At 37.9% G+C, this 21,449-nt stretch overlaps 1 non-coding gene across 1 annotated transcript; it reads left to right on the forward strand.

Moving 5' to 3' along the window:
* The first annotated feature begins 15,747 nt into the window (after positions 1-15,747).
* On the forward strand, positions 15,748-15,852 carry LOC145583486 (small nucleolar RNA R71). The gene has a single exon (XR_014100130.1). It is a non-coding gene; the product is annotated as a small nucleolar RNA R71 (small nucleolar RNA).
* Positions 15,853-21,449: the final 5,597 nt, after the last annotated feature.

Below are 21,449 nucleotides of genomic sequence, written 5' to 3' on the forward strand. Positions count from 1 at the left end.
TGATTCTAATTGGCTTGGAAATAAGACTTCAAGATATTTCCAACGACATATTATATGACTTATTTAGACTTCTGGATCGAAAGTTATGATGAAAACAAAATTCGCAAAAACTGCTGACCGACGAGTTTTATTTCGATTCGAATTCGAATTCTTTTCTTATTCTTCGACTCTCTTTTTTCCTATAAATAGAGGTCATATCTCCCCTTTTTTCAACCATCTACAACAATCATCTTTCTCTCTCTAAAGCTATAAGCTTTCTCTCTCTCTATTCTTTTTCTAAGCCTTCCCTCAAACACAATCCCTCATACATTAGCACTAGACACACCTAGCCAAGTTCGAAGTTGCCTTCGCCCTAGACGTGAAAGGTTATAATTTCTGAGGGTTTGGTCCCAAATCTATATTTCAATTATCTAATTTAATTGTTTGATTTATTATTTTCCTTGAAGTTACTAACGCGTGCATTTTGTTATTAGAAAGAGATACGAGGCATCAAAGTATGTAATCTTATTGCTCTATTCTTGAGGAAAGCATGTTTAAATTTGTTTAATTCCTAGTATTATGTTAGGATGTCTTTATTGCTTTCTAGTATCATGTTTAGGGTGCTTCCTATGCTTTCTAATGTCATATCAATATCATGTTAGTATCATGTTAGAGCTAAAGCTTTGATCTTTATTATTTAGTGACATGCTAGGGTTTGTTATTAATCTTGTTAGTATCATGCCAAGGATCTTTCTATTATTATGCTTTAACATGATTATGATAATTATAATTATTATGATTGTTATTATGATGATTATTATTTATATGATTATTATGTTGCTTGATATATATTCATTGTTATTGCTTGATCACGCCTTTTATGCATGTTTAAAGGAAATTTGTACTTGTAATCACGCTTAATAAGATAATTAATAATCTTGTTTAGGTTAATTTGATTATAATTCAAGTGATCGCCAATAATAGTTTTGTCTGTGCATTAAATTCAACTAACATAGATAAACAGGTTTAGGGTTAATCTGTTATTTGCATGTTAGTCAGAAATCGCACATGAATACTAAAGTAGAGGCCTATTATTAGGGCAGGTTCAATCTCTTTTAGGTTGGATTTGTACCCTCATCCCCGAACCCTATTTGGTTCAAGACCTTTTGGAGTTGACGATCTCATGGATCGTTAAGGGGTGTAATCTTCACCTTGTGAACGGTTTACAAGTTCCTAAAACTTGTTGGCGACTCTTTTGCTCTAGCTTCCTTCCCTTTGGATGCCACCATGCTTAAGTGTATGATCACAGTGAGGTTCAAGTTTGGGGTAATGCTTGAAATATTCCCTACAGGTGCCAATATCAAGGCCTGCTTAATCCTGTTAAAAGCCTCAAGACACTCTTCAGTAAAATCAAATACGCCAGGGCATCCTTGAGTAAAAGTTGAGTTAGTGGTTTAGCAATTTTAGAAAAATCTTTGATAAAGCGACGATAAAACCCCGCATGACCTAAGAAACTTCTAACCCCCTTAACATTAACTGGAGGGGGCAATTGCTCAATCACAGAAATCTTAGCCTTATCTACCTGTATACCCTTATCAGATACAATATGACCAAAGACTACTCCCTCTATCACCATAAGTGACACTTCTCCCAATTTAAAATCAAGTTGTATTCTTCACATGTTTTAAAAATTTTAGCGAGATTTACAAGGCATGCATCAAATGAAGACCCATACACACTAAAATCATCCATAAATACTTCCATGATAGACTCTATGAAATCCAAAAAAATTCTTATCATGCAACGTTGAAAGGTAGCAGGGGCATTACATAAACCAAAAGGCATTCTACAATATGCAAAAGTACCATAAGGACATGTAAATTTAGTCTTTTCTTGATCTTCAAGGTGAATTGGAATTTGGAAAAATCCCAAATACCCATCCAAGTAACAAAAGAACTTATGATTAGCTAACCTCTCAAGCATTTGATCAATAAAAGGGAGGGGGAAGTGGTCCTTTTTAGTGGCGATATTTAATCTACGATAATCTATGCACATACGCCACCCTGTAACAGTTCTAATGGGAATCAATTCTTTTTTTTCATTTTTAATCACAGTCATCCCACCCTTTTTAGGAACCACTTGAACAGGACTTACCCACTTTGAGTCAGAAATAGGATAGATAATACCTACATCAAGAAATTTCATAACCTCTTTCTTAACTACTTCCTGCATATTAGGATTCAACCTCCTCTGGGGTTGAATACATGGCTTGTAGTTATCCTCTAGATTTATCCTGTGCATACAAAAATTAGGACTAATGCCCTTGAGATCATCAATACTGCACCCTATTGCCCTTTTGTGGGTTCAAAGAACCTCTAGAAGTTGGGAAGTTTGTGGGTCATCAAGTGCAGTACTAATGATCACATGGTATAGTTCCTACTCATCAAGGAAAATATATTTTAAATGAGAAGAGAGAGGTTTTAGTTCAGGTTTCTTGACCTCTGCAGGTTTTGATTCCTAAACCAATATGATAAGGGATAGAAAAGCTACCAGGATCCTTTAATTTAGGAGGGGATTTATTTTTCAATAAAGCACTACATTCCTCTGTAAAAGCTACAGTTTCTACCTCATCAAAGGCTGACCATGGTGGAGTAGGTCGTTGAATCTACTACCCTAATCAAATTAATTATTTATAAACCTAGACCTTCACTAAATTAGTTATTGGCAAGTATAGGGTCGAACCATGAGGAAGCACACAAGTTAAACATCAAATCCACTAATGCAAGAGTAGATGGGAGAATGTTTTTGTTGGTTTCTTTGATTAAGGAAACTAAAGCAATAAAGAAAGAAAGATAAAAAGGATTAAACCAAAGATAAACAACGCTAGGGGTACGGGGTTATCAAACAAAGATGGAAAACGATGATTATCATGAAGAACATGCCATAGAATGCTAAGTTCTACTCAAACAACTCACTTTCATGAAATTATTTAAGCAAATTAATGAATTAAGTCTTGTCCTAATTGAGATCACTTTCATGCATCCAATTAGTCTCTAATCATGGCAAGAGATTAAGAGTGCACAATACATAAAACTCTACTTAAATAATTCATTTTCATGCAATCATTAAAGTAAAGGTGATGTTAATCTAATTCAAATCACTCTCATGAATTTAAATTAGGGAACATCAAATAATGTGCTACTAATAATCTCAAGCTATCAAAAATCATATCTTTCATCAATTTATGGCATGAGTTCAATCAAACCTTCATCAATCATCAATATTAACAAATGTTTTTCACCCCCTTCCCCTAGCTAAAAACTTAGCCTAGGGAAGAGAAACTAACCAATCATAACAAAACTAAACAAGGATTCAATAAGCACAAAACTAAACATGATTAAAAACAAATAAAAACAAGTTCAACTAAAGAGATAGATGAAAATAAGCAATATCAAAGCAAATAAATCAAACTAAAAGAAAGGATTAGAGATTACTAAAGAGAAACTTGATTAAAGATGAAAGCTTGAAACTTTAGCATTAGATAGAAATAACCTTGACAAAGTCTTGAAAACAATGAAGAAATTTGAAGAATAAGCTACTTTCTCTCACTAGATTACGGTTAAAATCTGAATAATCATCTCATTACATCAATAAGGGTATTTATACCCCCCCCCCTCATTCCCCTAAATTAAGTATAGAAAAAGAAATAAAAATGCACGGAATTCCCAGTAGAGCGGCCGCTTTATCGGGGGGGAGCGGGCGCTCTAGAGGGTTAAGACATAATCATCGACCCAGGGGAGCGGGCGCTCACCCTGATAAGAGCGGGCACTCCTACAGGTGAGAGTGGGCGCTCCTTTAGTCTGATCCGGATCTTCGAAATCACTTCATGCTCCATTCTTCACCTCTTCTAAAGCATTCCGAAGTATAAGCGAAGCCTCGGGAAGGTAATGCATGCTTTCCATTCAACCTAATCAAACACTCATACACAAAATAAGCAAAATAGCGGAGGAAAGAGATAAAGAAATAAGAAAAGGGGGGGAAACACGAGAAAAAACAAAGCATCACAAAAACGAAGGTGTAAACACCCATTTGTGTCTCCCCAAAACCAAACCCAGTGATGAATACCTGTCACGTCGAACCATAATCGAATGAGGTGAAAGTGTGAAAAGTCAAGTGTTGCGGTTAGTTTTTATTAAAATCCTTCTCTCTGTTTTCGAAACCCACTCTATTTTATAAAAACGTCCAATTCAGTTTATTTTGGTCCATGATAAGGGTCCAATAATGGTGTAGTTGGATGGGGCTTTAAAATACCTTTCCAACGATATATTATAAGCCCAATTTTTATGAATAATGAGGAAGTTATGGCCAAAATACTAAACTGGGCCCAAACCGGATTTTACCTACGACCCAATGATCATGAGGAGGGTCCAAAGGTTTAATCCTATTCCTAAACTGATTAGGATTGATTAGAATCTTCTATAAGTTTCTAAAATATCTTAATTATCCTTTTTTGAAAAGATAAGATTATGGAATTTGATTTGAATATAAAACTTTCCTTTTTTAAAACTTTCCTAATTCTATTCGGATTTAAAGATGTTCAAAAATAGTCAGATATTATTTTCGTGCCTCATATTTTTTATCCAAATTTAATATGGTTGGATAGATCTTGAAATTATCTTTCCAATGATATATTATAATATTAAATCCGAGCTATAACGAAAAAGATATTAAAGATATACGAAACTCTATCCAAAACTGACACCCTTTCACTATTTCATCCATATCTTTTTATCTACAAAATATTTTAATCTGATTCCAATTTCATTAGAAAGTAGACTTCAAGAGCTTTCCAACGACATATTATATGACTTATTTGGACTTCTAGATCAAAAGATATGATAAAAACAAAATCTGCAAAAACTGTCTCTGTCGCCAAACGACAGGCTTGTCGCCTCGCGACAGGATAAATTTCTGGCGACAAGGTTGGTTTGTTAGCGACAGAGTGGATTTTTATTCCTTATCAAATTCTATGATTTTCCGGACTTTTTCCTTATAAATAGGGTCTCGAACCTCTGTTTTTAATCAATCAATTCTTCCGTAATTCTCTTTCTCAATTCTCTCTCTTGAGCAATACATGCTTTCTTTCCCTCTTTTTCCAAACTAGCTTTTTACAAACACAAATATTCCGCATTCACAATATCTTGAGTCTCTTAGCCAAGTTCGAAGTTGCCTTCGCCCTAGACGTGTAAGGTTGATAATTTCTGAGGGTTTGGTCCAAAACTAGTCTAAACTTTATTTAACTTGATTTCAATTTAATTCTTTAATTATTCTTTATTGATTTTCATTGAAGTTTACTAACTTGTGTATTTTTTTATTAGAAAGAGATACGAGGCTTCAAAGTATGTAATCTTATTACTCTCTCACAATGTAGATTGCATGATTATTATTGTTTAATATTCCTAGTATCATGTTAGGATGTGTTTGATTCCTAGTATCATGTTAGGATGTTATTTAATGCTTTCTAGTATCATGTTTAGGGTGCTTTTACTTCTTTCTAATATCATGTTAGTACCATGTTAGGTTTAAAGCTTCGATCTTTATTGCTTAGTGACATGCTAGGGTTTGTTATTAATCTTGTTAGTATCATGCCTAGGATCTTGCTATTATTATTAAGCTTTATTATGCCTTATCATGCTATCATCGTTATTATTTATTATTATCCTTTATTATGTTGCTTGATATTTATTTTTTATTGTTATTGCTTGATCACACCTTCTATGATTGTTAAAGGGAATTTGTACTTGAAATCACGCTTAATAAGATAATTATTAATTTGGTTTAGGCTAATGTGATTTTAAGTCAAGTGATCGCCAATAATAGTATTATTTGTGCATTAATATTCAACCAACATAGATTAAACAGGGTAGGATTAATATAATGTTTGTATGTTATTCGAAAAGCGCACATGAATACGAGCAGAACAAAGTAGAGGCCTATTTTATAGGGCGGGTCCTTTCTTTTGTAGATTGGATTCGTACCTTCATCCCCGGACCCTGTTTGGTTCAAGACCTTATGGAGTAGTTGATGGTCCTTTTGGATTGTCTTTTGGGTTTACAAGTTCCTAAAACTTGTTGGCGACTCTTTTTGCTCTTTGTCTTTCCCTTTGGAACGCCACCGTACTTTAGTGTATGATCACAGTGGGGTTCAAGTTTGGGGTTATCGTAATGCTTGAAATATTCCCTACAGAAGGTAAAATGCTTTGAAAAGGCTCAAACAAGTGCAAACGAGGGGAGAATTCTTAGTGAAAACGGATAAAAGAGTGGCATAAATGCCACTCATCAAAATCCCCCACACTTGCCTTTTGCTTATCCTCAAGCAAAGAAAACTAGGAGAGCTAAAGCTAATAAAGAAAAGCCGAATTTGCTTTTAGCATAAGCAACAAGCCATTTGGACCTCAAGGTCGCCAATAAGGACGAGTTGTGATCTCATGAGGGTTTCCAAAGAGTTTGCCCCACAACACTCACAAAATACATTCAAGACAAACCAAGAAGGAGAAAACAAGATGATGAATCAATAAGCACATGCAAATCATAATCAAATCAAGCTTTTAAAGACAACAAGCACAAGTGGATGGGAGCTTTCTAAGTAGTAAAAGTGAGCATGTAAGGGGATGTCAATGGTTGATTGAAGGATAAACCATGCTAAGCATAGAGAACTCTGACATGCGCCACTCCCCCCGCATTCCATACATTCTTACTGCGTTCCCTCATCTAGATTCAAATCCACCCTTGGAGGTAGCATCACAAGAATCCTCTAAGGAGCCAAAACAAAAATCAAAACAATATAAAATAGGGGAACCCGATATCTTACCAAGTCATGCCTTTCACTATACTTAAAATCTCCCTCCCGCCACCGACTAGAGACTCAATCAACCTAAGGCAAAAGAACATTGAAAGGGTTGTAGCGTTGGCTATGGGGTAAAGGTGTGGAAAAATTTGGAAATTGGTGCTTAGCCTAATCGTGAAGCGAAGGGTGATCAAGCCTCTTTTTCAAAATTAAACATCTACCAATTTTCAAACTATATTGCAACAAATTTGAATCACATTGCCAAACATTATTAACTTTCATCTTTTCCTTTAATTCATCATTCAACAACACTTTATTCTCTTTTTCATTTTGCAAGTTTTTTTTTTTTAATTCCAAAGTCCTTGCTTTTTATAACTATGGACAGCTTTTTCTAGGATTTGCACTTACTTTTATTGAACAAATATTCACAACATCACAATCTCACCTTCCATTAAGAACCATTACCCTCCACATTTCAAATCAAAACATCTATAAGCTTTCGAGGCTTGAATTTCACGATCCTAAGGGTGAAAGTAAAATAAAAGGCCATGGGCTTATAACGTGCTATAATCAAGGAGTGGAAAGGCTCAACATGGGAAGCAAAAGGGTCAAATGCAACCAAAAATACAATAAGATAAAAGCTAAACCTAGAAAATAAAATAGTCACCGAATGAAAGAATGTTCTTTGTCATCCCTAAGTTAGTTCGGTCGCGATCTTGGGAGTTAAACGCCATTTTCTAGATTCAAGCATGCCTTGGTAAGGATCCTACACCGCTCATAAAAAGAAGTGTTGGAGGCTTGAACAATGAAACTCACATCGGGTTACAAAAACTACCTCTAGGGCATCAAATCCCCTAATAAGAGCAACACCTTCTCACCACAAACAAGTGAAATTAGGATCGATGGGCCTTACGAATTCTAAACCGGCTACCTTAGCATGGACCTATCCTAAAGTCAACTGATGGAAATCCCAAAGCATGCAAACTTTTAACACTTAGTAAGAAAGACATTCAATCACACAAGTTAACTTCTATTATGCTCAAAATGAAGATGAAACAACTAAAGTTTTCATGGTTTGTCTTGAAACAATAAAGTTTTTTTTTCAAAAAGGAAGGAGAATAAAAGCATAAGAGGCAAGTAAACATTTAATTCCCAATCGACAAACAAAGAGAAACAAAGAAAAGAAAAAGGGTTTGGATTAAAAGGGAATTTGGATTTTTCGCTTTGGAAGCCAAAACAATGAAACCATCATCAAAACATTGATTTTAGAAAAAAGAAAGGAAGTGAACATCAACAAAGATGAGAAAAACTTGCAATGATCACTCATTGGCAATGAATATACCCCATAAAACATGCCTTTAGAATAAAACAGTAATGGAACACCCCCCCCCCCCACACTTGAACGAAAAACTGTCCTCGGTTGGAACAGAATAAGTTAAGAGGGAGGAAGGGAAGGGCAAAAAAAAAGAGGCCCCAAGGCTCTATTCATCCAATGGGAGCTAGGTCCTTCTCTACTCGGACACCATTCATAATCGACGTCGATAGGAGGTCCATGAGACTCTCATCCACCAGTATAACCCGGTGGAAAACCACGGTTCAGATATACCTCTTGTTGCCAATCCGGAAGAAGGTCAAAAGGAGGTGGCATCACTATGGGCTCCGAGGTGTACATGGGGTAATTAGGGTCCCCACGATAATCACAACCGCCCGATGCCCGATAGTCATACCCCTCCGAGGTGGGGTAATCCACACGAGGGCCACCTTGAGAAGATGGCCCTTGCCAATAAGGCCAAGCCGGTTGACGGGGAGTCCCGTCGATATGCGGTTCCTCATAAGAAGGAACCGGCCCTTGTTGGGGTGGAAAAAGGGATAGCTCACGGGAGGGACGAAATACCCTTGGTTTACATGCCAATCATAAATATAGGCATTATAAACCCCGTAACCATCGGCGGCCTCTGCCAACCGGCTTACTTGCAAGCTTAGAGTTTGAAAAGCATTTTCAATATTAAAAGGGGAAGTGGAAGAATTCATACCTCCCTCACTAAAGGAGGGGATATGCAAAGATCGGGATCCTTCCCCAAATTGAAACTGTTGATGCTCAAAATGTTGTTGACGATGTTCTTGTTGATGTTGTTGTTGCTGTTGTTGTGGTTGATGTTGTTATTGTTGTTGTTGATGAGAAGGTTGGGGAACTTGCTCCGTTGGAGACAAATGGAGCTCACTAATGTTGGAGCGGGGAACTTGCCATTGATTCACGTTCTCCAGCGGCTCATTGGAGATGAAAGGGTTGGGTACTGCACACCATGATACCTCGCGGACCATCCAAATCCGCGCATCTATGCCATAACAACAAGTCACCTCACGTAGCATCCCGGCCTACTTGAGAGCGGCAAGGTTTATGTAAGGGATTTCATTGACTGGGGTTAGCTTGGCCAACTCCTCTCCAAATCAAAGCTTATAGGCGATCCACGTGATCATACCGTCGCATTGAATGTCACCGGTAAGAGAAGTTCCCAACTTTGTTTCATGGAAGCGATCGACAAGGATGACACCGAAATTGACCTTGTGATCATAGTTGATATATCCATCGGTGGCCAACCATAGCATAGTGAGCTCCTCTTGATTCACCTTTCGCAGCTCTTGTCGAGAGAAAAAAGCATACACCATCATCCTATGAAAATAGCGAAGGGCCGGATGTATGATTTCCGACGCCTTTGCGGAGCGTGAGCGGAATTTTGTATTCCCTTGGGTGATGGTGTTCCACCATTCTTGTTCCACATACCCTTCCCAAACTCGATCATTCACTCTATGGACGGGGCTCTCCGGATCCCACCCAAACATATTGTTTAGCTCCTTTAAAGTGACCTTCCGTTGCTTGTTGAATATTCGAAAGTGAAGTTTGAGCTCCTTTACACCTCGCCTCTCAGTAGTTTGAAGTTGAAAGGAAGAGAGGAATTCCAATGTAAGTTCTCGGTAGGTGCAAAGAGTCCTAGGGTCGGCCTCAGGAGTATTGGTGAATGCCGAAGAAACCGTGATAGAGAGGAATGACTCCCAACCTAAAGATTCAGCCATGTCTTGGATGTCCACGTCAAAACCCAAGATTTGACAGCATGATTTGTCGTAGAATCTAGTAAAGCAAACATGGCGCTTAGACAATTCATCATAACACTTGCTTTGAAATTGAGACCCAAATTGAACTATGTATGGTTGGGGAGGGTTGGGCGTTGAAGTAGATTTGGATGGTGCTTGGGAAGAAGAAACTTTTTGTGACTTTCGGGAAGAAGAACCCGACAACAAATCTCTAAATCGGCGAGACATGATTATAGCAACAACAGACAACTTATCCAAATTTCCTCCGTAGGACAAGTACCTACAAACAACCAAAAATCCAACTTCAAAAATTCATCTCACAATCTCTATTAGCTAAATTCAAATCAATTACCCAAATAAGGTATCACATGGTGTCATAAGAACTACTCCATAAATAATTTTAGGAAACTTGTGAACATATGAGTAAGTTCAAAATCACTTCCAAGAATTTATCATATTCAAAAACAAAGTGATAAAGAGACATAAACACCATATAATTACCAAGGTAACAAACCAAACCAAATTTCACCAACAAAAGAAATCAATCCACCATCAAACTACTTCACCTTGAAGAATGTCATACAATTATCACATTTCCAAATCAAACTCAACAATATTAGTATGAACAATTGCAAGGGAAATTTCCTCCAAACATCATCCAACAAGCAATGTAGCCCAAATATGACAAACTAATTGCATGCTACTCAAATTTAGCTCCATTCAAGTATTCTCAACAAAGTAGTACATGAAACTAAGAAATTGCCATATAATTCATGAAATAAAACCTTCAATTCACAAATTAAACAACAATATGGCTAATTATACTCAAAAAATCAACATTAAGGTGAATAAGAGTAAGTAAATCATACCAAATTTTTCCAAAAGAAAGCAAAAATTGAAGACCCACTTGGATGAAAATTTGCCGATCTCGTCAACAATGGAGGAAAGATGCAAATTTGTGATGAAATAAGGTATAAATTGAGGGAATTGATGTGTGTATGCAAGAGATTAGTGAAGGGGATGTGAGGTATGGAAGCTAGATATAGGGGGTTAGGGTTTGAGTGAGAAAGAGAAGTGAGGAAATGAGAGGAAATAGGGGAAAAATCGGGCTTTAATCCCCGATTTTTCTAGCTGAAATCGAACGGAATGAGCGTTCCTCAGATCAGGAGCGGGCGCTCCACCTGATACGGAGCGGGTGCTCCTTCAGAGTGGAGCGGCTGTTCTACCCCTCTACCAAAATTCGACTAAAAATTTACCTGACGGAGCAGCCGCTCCTCCAGTCTACTACGAGGAGTAAAATTAGCTTTATTCCTTCATTTAGCCACATTTCTCAATTCAACTTCCACCCTACAAAAGCAAACAACACAAAATTCATATAATCAAAGTCCAAATTAATCCAAACCATCAAAACACAAAATTAAAAGCAAAAAAAACTCGGGTTGCCTCCCAAGAAGTGCTTCTTTACAAGGTCACTAGCTTGACCATGAGAAAATTTGCATCAAGGAGGGGGCTTGGGATCCAAAGGATCAAGCCTTAAGCATTCAATAAGACCAACTTCTTCCTTGTAAAAATAGTGCTTCAATCGATGACCATTAGCCATAAACTTGTTACCGTCCGCATCTAACTCAAAAGAACCATAGGGAGTAGTCTTTAATACCACAAAAGGCCCCGGCCATTTGGAGTTAAGTTTTCCCGGAAAAAAATGAAGCCTTGAGTTGAAAAGAAACACCTTATCTCCAACCTTAAAGCTCTTGTTTCTTATATGTTAGTCATGCCACTTCTTGGTCTTATCCTTATATATCCTTGAGTTTTCATATGCGTCATATCTAAGCTCCTCAAGTTCATTGAGCTTGAGCAATCTCTTTTCACCGGCCAACGACATATCCATGTTTAGCTCCTTTATATCCCACCAAGCTTTATGTTCTAATTCCACCAGCAAATGACAAGGCTTCCCATAGACTAACCGATAAGGGGTTGTACCAATTGAAGTTTTATATGCCGTCCTAAGAGCCCATAGTGTGTCATCGAGTTTGAGCAACCAATCCTTCCTCGATTTTTTCAACATCCACTTGAGAAGATTCTTGATTTCTCGATTCGACACCTCCACTTGCCCTTGAGTTTGAGGATGGTAGGGAAGACCAACTTTGTGATGAACTCCATATCTCTTTAGAAGAGCTTCAAATTGCTTTTTTGCGAAATGGGAGCCTCCATCACTAATTAACACTCTTGGAACCCCAAATCGAGGAAAAATGATCTTCTTTAAAATCTTTATCACAACCTTATGATCATTGTTAGGAGAAGGTATGGCTCCAATCCACTTAGTCACGTAATCAACCGCTACCAAGATATATAAATTCCCACAAGAGGAAACAAAAGGCCCCATAAAGTCGACACCCCACACATCAAAAGGCTCAACTTCCAAAATGTTTTGTTGAGGCATTTCATCTCTCTTGGTTATGCCACCACTTCTTTGACACCTATCAAATCTTAGCACAAACTTGCGAGCATCCTTATGCATCGTTGGCCACCACAAGAGAGATTGGGAAATCTTTGCCACCGTCTTGTCAACTCTGCCATGACCTCCACATGGCAACGAGTGGCAATGCTCAAGAACTCCTTCAATTTCATGGTCCAGCACACATTTACGAAAAAGGCCATCTCCACATTGTTTGAAAAGGTATGGGTCATTCCAAAAAGTACCTCTTCGCTTCCTTGAAAAACCGTTTCTTTTGTTGAGAAGAGAGTTCCTGGGGAATGACTCCACAAGCAAGAAAATTTGCTATATCGGCATACCATGGGCTAGATGCCAAAGCCATAGCCATAAGAGTTTCAAATCCCATTTCCTCATTGATTGGCACATCCTCCTTGTTCTCAAAAAGAAGCCTAGACAAATGATCCGCCACATAATTCTCCGCTCCCTTTTTGTCTCTCATTTCCATGTGAAAATCTTGGAGGGAGAGAACCCAACGGATAAGACGTGGCTTTGCTTCCTTCTTAGTCATGAGATATCGAACTGCTCTATGATCCGTGTACACAATTACCTTAGAGCAAATAAAATAGGATCGAAACTTGTCAAATAAAAATACCACCGCTAGCATTTCCTTTTCCATTGTAGTGTAGTTCCTTTGAGCTTCATCAAGAGTTCTACTTGCATAGTAGATGACATATGATTTTCCTTCCTTCTTTTGCCCAAGCACGGCACCTACTACAAAGTCACTAGCATCGCACATTAGCTCAAAAGGCAAACTCCAATCCGGAGCTTACACAACGGGAGAGGAAATGAGAGCTTCCTTGAGCTTGTGAAACGCCTCAAGGCAAGCCTTATTGAAGCTAAAAACAACATCCTTTTTGAGTAATTCGGTCAAAGGTTTGGCGATTGATAAAAAATCTTTAATGAATCTCTGGTAAAAACCGGCATACCCAAGGAAAGCTCTTACTCCCGTGATAGAAGTAGGAGGGGGCAACTTTGCAATCACCGAAACTTTGGCCAGATCAACCTCAATGTCATTTTTTGAAACTTTATGGCCAAGGACAATACCCTCCTCAACCATAAAGTGGCATTTTTCCCAATTCAAAACCAAACTCGTCTATTGACACCTTTTCAAAACTTTTTCAATATTATAAAGACAATTGTCAAAAGACGAGCCACCAACACTAAAATAATCCATGAATACTTTAATCTCTTTTTTAAGCATCTCGGAGAAAATATAAGTCATGCATCGTTGGAAAGTTGAAGGAGCATTGCATAACCCGAATGGCATTCTTCGGTATGCAAATGTTCCATATGGACATGTGAAAGTTGTTTTCTCTTGGTCACTTGGATGGATAGGGATTTGGAAAAATCCGGAGTACCCATCCAAGAAACAAAAGAAAGCATGGTGAGAAAGTCTTTCCAATATTTGGTCCATGAATGGGAGAGGAAAATGGTCCTTTTTTGTATTTTTGTTCAATCTCCTATAGTCAATACACATCCTCCACCCGGTCACCGTCCGGGTGGAGATTTCCTCTCCTCCTTCATTTTTGATGATGGTCATTCCACCCTTTTTTGGAACTACATGAACCGGGCTAACCCACTTGCTATCAGAGATAGCATAGATGATGCCCGATTCTCATAGTTTCAAAATCTCTTTCTTGACAATCTCTTGGAGGTTGGGGTTTAACCTCCTTCGAGGTTCAATGGAGGTGGATTGATCATCTTCAAGATGAATATGATGCATACACAAAGAAGAGCTAATACTCTTGATATCATCAATGCTATACCCTATCACATCTTTAAATTTTCTCAAAACATCAAGCAATTTTTCCAAATGAAGTCCATCAAGGGTAGCATTGACGATAATAGGGTATTTTCCTTCATTATCAAGATAAGCATATTTCAAAGAAGGGGGAAGGGGTTTGAGTTCTACCTTGGGAGGAGGCTTAGAACTCTCCTCCAATTTCTCCTCTTCATGCTCAAGCTCGATCTCCACTTGTTGTTCAACCTCTTCTTCCTTTGAGGTTTCTTCCATAACCATGACAAACTCTCTTGCCTCTTGAGAGTGGAATTCTTCCTTACATGTAAGAGTTTCAATCATTGGATCTTGAGGCCTCATCACTACCCTCCCCAAACGATCTAACTCCTCATTAATAACATCAACTCGATAGCATTTCTCAACCATGGGGGTGTTGAGTAACTTGAATAGAATCACATGGCACATAGATATGCCCAACTTGAATAGGAACAGCTTCAAGTTCACCACAAGGAAGTTTGACTGAGCAGTCAGCTAGTTAAATTGTTTTTCTTGTGGGAATCATTTCAATATTGAGTTTTTGTGCAATGGAGAGGGGAATTAAGCTAACACTCGCTCCTAAATCCGCCAAGGCACCCGTAGGTTCCATTGTGCTTCTTCTTCTCCACATTCTCTTCTTTCCTAACACCTTTATCTTCTTCAACTCTCTTCTCCATCCTCACACCTTCTTCTTCTCCTTCTTTAGGCCCTTCATAGGATGTGCCCGATCTCAATGTAATTGCCTTGCAAGAATCAAGTTTTAAGTTGTGAGAGGGGTTAGGTTGTGGTTGCCCGAGTAAAGTAGAAGGTGAGTTGAAAGGTACTCTCTCGGCCAATTGGGCTAATTGTGAATCAACCATCTTGTTATGAGCTTTGACCTCTCGCATTTGTTGATTCATGGCTTGGATTTTTTGAAGAATTTGGGTTTGTGTGGAATCGGATTGAGATGCTTGATCTTGACTCCTTTGAGACCCTTGATTTTGATTGTTGTATTGGTTGTTTCTTGGGTAGTTACCCCTTGGGTTTTGGTTTTGAGGTGGACATGGGTTTTGATATTGAGGGTTGGAATTGTATGATGGTTAAGCTTGTTGCCCCCATTTTTGAGGTTAAGGTGCAAATCCGGGTGGTGGTTGTCTCCAAGCTACTCCTCCGCCACTTCCCCTAAATCCATCTTATCTTGTGTTATAAGCCGCAACATGTTCGGGGCTCAAGCCTCCACAATAAGATGTATCGTGGTTTATACCACCACAATTTTGACATGAGAAAGAATTGACTGGAGAAGAGCTTGCCCCACTATTAACACTTGTATTCAACTTTGCAAGCCCCTTGGTCAAAAGCTCAATTTGATGTTGCAATTGATCAACCTTCTATAATTCATACATCCCACCTTTCTTCGGTGCATTCCTCCTTCTACCACCCCAATAGTACTTCTTCGCCACTTCTTCAATTGTTGCTTCGACTTGGTTTTGAGGGATCTTAATCAATTGTCCACCCGCATCCAAGTTAGCTCTAGACATAGGTTCCAATCCATCATAAAAGAATCGCATGAGCAAGCTTTGATTGTATTCATGATGAGGACATACTTGTACCAACTCCTTGAACCTTTCCCAAGCTTCACAAAGACTCTCATCTGTTTCTTGTTCAAACAATGCGATCTTCCTCCTCATCTCGGCGATCTTTTCCTTAGAAATGAACCTCTTCAAGAATGCCTTGACTATCTCTCTACATGTTGTGAGAGAATTTGGCCTCACTTGCTTGAGCCACTTCTTAGCTCTACCCGAAAGAGATTGTCGAAATAAATGCATTCGGATGTACTCTTGAGAAACTTGATTGGTTTGAATCATGGCACATAGCTCAAGGAATCTATCGAGGTGCTTAATGGGATCTTCACTTGGAGAACATTCACTAAACTAGTTAGTGGCAAGTATAGGGTCGAACCACGAGGAAGCACACAAGTTCAACATCAAATCCACTAATGCAAGAGTAGATGGGAGAACATTTTTGTTGGTTTCTTTGATTAAGGAAACTAAAGAAATAAATAAAGAAACATAAAAAGGATTAAACCAAAGATAAACAACGCTAGGGGTACGGGGTTGTCAAACATGACCAAACAAAGATGGACAACGATGATTATCATGAAGAACATGTCATAGAATGCTAAGTTCTACTCAAACAACTCACTTTCATGCAATTGTTTAAGCAAGTCAATGAATTAAGTCTTGTCCTAATTGAGATCACTTTCATGCATCCAATTAGTCACTAATCATGGCAAGAGATTAAGAGTGCACAATACATAAAACTCTACTTAAATAATTCATTTTCATGCAATCATTAAAGTAAAGGTGATCTTAATCTAATTCAAATCACTCTCATGCATTTAAATTAGAGAACATCAAATAATGTGCTACTAATAATCTCAAGCTATCAAAAATCATATCTTTCATCAATTTATGGCATGAGTTCAATTAAATCGTCAACAATCATCAATATTAACACAAAACTAAACATGATTAAAAACAAATAAAAACAAGTTCAACTAAAGAGATAGATGAAAATAAGCAATATCAAAGCAAATAAATCAAACTGAAAGAAAGGATTAGAGATTACTAAAAAGGAACTTGATTAAAGATGAAAGCTTGAAAATTCGCATTGGATTGAAATAACCTTGACCAAGTCTTGAATACAATGAAGAAACTTGAAGAATAAGCTACTTTCTCTCACTAGATTACGGTTAAAATCTGAATAATCATCACATTACATCAATAAGGGTATTTATACCCCCCTCCCCTCATTCCCCTAAATTAAGTCTAGAAAAAGAAATAAAAATGCACGGAATACCCAGTAGAGCGGCCACTGCATCGGGGGGAGTGGGCGCTCTAGAGGGTTAATACATAATCATCGACCCAGGAGAGCGGGCGCTCCTACAGAGGATAGCGGCCACTCCTTTAGTCTGATCTGGATCTTTGAATTTAATTCATGATCCACTCTTTACCTCTTCCAAAGCATTCCAAAGTATAAGCGAAGCCTCAGGGAAGGTAATGCACGCTTTCCATTCAACCTGATCAAACACTTATACACAAAATAAGCAAAATAGCGAAGGAAGAAAATAAAGAAAGAAGAAAAAGGGGGGAAACACGAGAAAAGACAAAGCATCACAAAAACGAAGGTAAAATGCTTTGAAAAGGCTCAAACAAGTGCAAACAAGGGGAGAATTCTTAGTGAAAACATATAAAAGAGTGGCATGCCACTCATCAAAGGCCCTTTTCCTAGTCAAGATATCTTTCATAAATTTAGCATATGCAAGAACCTGAGTGATTAAATCAGTGAAAGGAACTGTAACCTGCAAATTTTTCACAACCTCTAAGAACTTACCAAATTGCTTATCAAACTTAATCTTCAAATGTCTATTTGGGAGTGGAAGTTTGATAATTGGACTCCGCACATCTCCAACCTTGTCTTGAGATTTACTCTGCAAAGAAACATTAGAAGGATTAGTTTTCTCTTGTAGCCCTACAGGGTTAGTAAAATTAGCACTTGGTACAAGGGAGTCGGGATTAGCAATAGGTTCATCATCCTTGGGCATAGGAGGCCCATCATAGCGTGAACCACTCCTTAGAGTAATTGCATTAGCATGATCCGTAGGGTGGATTGGTTGAGATGGTAGGGCTCCTTGCTGACGGGTTTGTAGGGTAGATGAAATCTGCGCAATTTGATTATCCATAATTTTATTATGACCTATAATCGAATCAATTTGTGCATCCCTACTCTCCATGTGCTTTTGCATACTTGATAGCATCGCTCTAATTTCTGACAAAGTAGGGTCAGAAGATGAGGAGGGTTGTGATAAGGTTTTTTTTGCCAGAGTTAGGATGGTAATATTTTTGTTGTGGTGGTGGTTGTTGTTGTGTTTGTTGTGGAGGTGGAGGATTCTGTACATTGGTACTCTGGTAGGAAAGATATGGATGGTTACGGAGGCCAGGATTATAAGTGTTGGAGTATTGGTTATTTTGCCTATAGGTTTGGAAGGCATTAACTTGTTCCATAGAACTCCTACAATCTTGCTCCCAATGTCCTACAATTCCACAATTTTCACAAAAAGCTTCGTTAGTATTATTGACAACAGAAACATTAGCTATAGAATTAGGAACAGCAGTAAGATTATCTAGATTTTAACAAATAGATGATAACTGAGCCTGCAAAAAGGATACGAATCAACATTATGTTTTCCCTTATTAGCAAACCCTCTAGGATTCCCATATTGGGAATTGTGAATTGCCATATCTTCGATAACTTGACCTGCATTATCAACATTAAGATTCATAAACCTCCCACTAGCTGCAGAATCTAGAATTGTTCTAAATGTGTTTCCAAGCCCATTGTAAAAAGCTTGAATCAACTGCCATTATGCTAAATTATGGTGGGGGAATTCTCTCTACAGATCCTTAAACCTTTCCTAAGCCTCATGTAGAGTTTCATCTGGCTCTTGAGCAAAGTTTTGAATTGCACCCCTTAGTAAAGCTGTTCTTTCTACAGGGTAATATTTATTATAAAAATTTAAAGCAAGAGTTTCCCAGTCAGTAATACCAAGTGCAGTTCTATTCAAACCATTAAACCACAGTTTAGATTTTCCACATAAAGAAAAGGGAAAAAGAATCTCCCTGATTTGGTCTTGTGTGACCCCAACTTGCCTAATGGTATTGCAATACTGACAGAAATCTGCAATATGAAGATTAGGATCTTCACCCTTAGCTCCACTGAATTTCTTCCTTTCTATCATCGTGATAAATTGGGGCTTGATCTCGAATTGCACTCCATTAAGAGCCGGAACAGGAGTAAGATGTGGAAAATTTGTCTGTGACGGCTGCGAATAATCGCTAAGCTTGTGAGGTGGCTGTGGTGGTGGATTCGCCATCTCTGATTCTGATTTTATAGAAACTTCTGAATCGCTAGAATCAGATGGGGGTTCCAAAGGTGGATTACCTTCAGAAGTGTCTCGTACCTGTCTGTAAAGGTTCTTCTATCTATGAAAAGATCGTTCTATTTCAGGATCGAATGGAATGTAGCCTGATCTAGAACCCTTGGGCATAAACACAAAACTGAACAAACAAATATGAGAAAATTGTCTCAAAGAACTAGCGTTCTCTGAGACGGGAGAAAATAATTTAGACCACAAAAACAATCAAAAAATAACAGCGCCAAATTTTGAAAGGATAAAGTCGTATCACCTAGTGAAAAATAATTCCTAAGTTACTATAAATATGCAGATAGGGAAGAAGGGTCGAACCATAGGGAAACAAGTCTTCCTATTCCTAATTAATTAAAATAATCTAAATTATTAAGTAACCAAATTATAGATATGATGAAATAAACTAAGGGAGATAAAAATAGAGAGAAATCAATTAATAAAAGCCTAGGGTATAGGTTCACCAATAAATAATATTTCAGGGTAAAACATAATAATCAATCATCAATACATCAATTAACCAGATCATAAAGGACTTTCACTACGTATTACAACCACAGAGTTAATCTACCGGTATTAAATCTCATCTCTCGAATCTCGACTTAACCATTTATAAATTAATCTTCCCATTGAAACTAAGCCTAAACATCAATTATCATCTCTTGAATCTAGAATCAATATTGCAAAACTCATACAATTAAACCAGGCCTAATCTAATTGCATAGCATTAAATCAATCAATAGGAAATTAATCAAGTATTGACAATCAACAATAATAAATTACCCCTTCATATTATTTATGGATCCCCACAAACCCTAGAAAAAAAACTACTCACACATAATTAAATCTAAACTAATCAAAGCAAATAAACAAGACATGATGAATTAAAGAAATTAAATTACTGAAAATAATAGAGAAGAAATCGTTACCAAAGTTAACGGAAATAATGAGTTGAATTAAGGAAAAAATTTGTAGAGAGAGAAACAAGAGAGAAATTTAAGCTTAAGAGAAGATTAAACTAATGGAAGAGAGAGGTAACTGTATCAAAAGCAACTAAAACATATTTATACAAAACTCCTAATAATCCTAATTAGAAACTAAGTAAAAATCGTCGGAAACGATCTTCCAAGACACGCGCCCGGTCGGGCAAAGCACCGCCCGGCTAGGCCTGCCTTTTTATCCTCGAAGCTCCTCTCGCGCCCGGTAGGGCGCGAGCTCAGGCGAAGGGCTGATCGTTCCTTCTCCCGCCCCGCCCGACCGAGCGCGCCTTCGGGCGAGGCCTTATCCGGACGGGCGAGGCTACATGGGCTAATTTGGACTAATGATTGGGCTTCAACTCTTTAGCCCAAATCCGGATTTCCTCTTTGGGGCTTGAAAACTCGGTCCAATGCCTCAGCTTCTCCTATATCGAGCCCTAAATCACCGGTTTGATAACTCTAACCGGCCTTGGGCTATGAAAGATGGTCGCGCTCTTCCAATGCTCTGTAAATCCCAAATAATCCCGGGAAAATGCTCCAAGTGTGCAATTCCCTACAAAACTCAACTAAAACTACGAAAACACTAGAAAACACAAATTAGTAATAAAAATGGCTCTAAAGAGCCAAAAACACTACTAACTATGACTAAGGGACTGGGGTAAATCACTATATAATATAGACATATCAAATTCCAGCAGAACTACCATCTGAAACAACCATATTTGCATCAGAAGAGGTTAATGCACCAGATTTCTCCTTATTTCACTAGTCTGGATATCCATACAACACAAAATACTTCTCAATTGTATGACCTCTCTTCTTACAATGCTGACAGAAAGCATCACTCTTAGGCTTCTTAAAATCTCACAGGCTTAGGAAATATCTTCACAACATCATTCAAAGCACTGATCTCAGTATTAGAGGTAACATTCAATTTGTTTTGTTGTTTAACCTGCTATAGAGTGTAATACGCCTTATGAACAGGCGGAAGTGGATCACTACCTAGAAAATATTTTTTAGTCTGATCATAATCTCTGTTCAAACTAGACAACCACTACTAGAAAATAGACAAATTCCGACGAACTGGTTCCAACGGACCCGAAATTTCGTCGGAAATAGCGAAATTTCCGACGAATTTTTTTTCCGTCAAATATTTCTGACGAATTCAACAATTCCGTCGAAATATATGTGCTTTTCGCAGATTTTTCCATCGTAATTTACAATTTTCGATGGATTTATAGTCTGTCGGAAATTTTTGACAGAATATCCCGTCGGAATATAATTAAAAAAAAACTTTTTACCAAACCCTAAAAGTCTAAAACGCAG

The sequence above is a fragment of the Chenopodium album genome, chromosome 15 (assembly GCF_948465745.1).
Source record: "Chenopodium album chromosome 15, dcCheAlbu1.1, whole genome shotgun sequence".
Taxonomy (NCBI): domain Eukaryota; kingdom Viridiplantae; phylum Streptophyta; class Magnoliopsida; order Caryophyllales; family Amaranthaceae; genus Chenopodium; species Chenopodium album.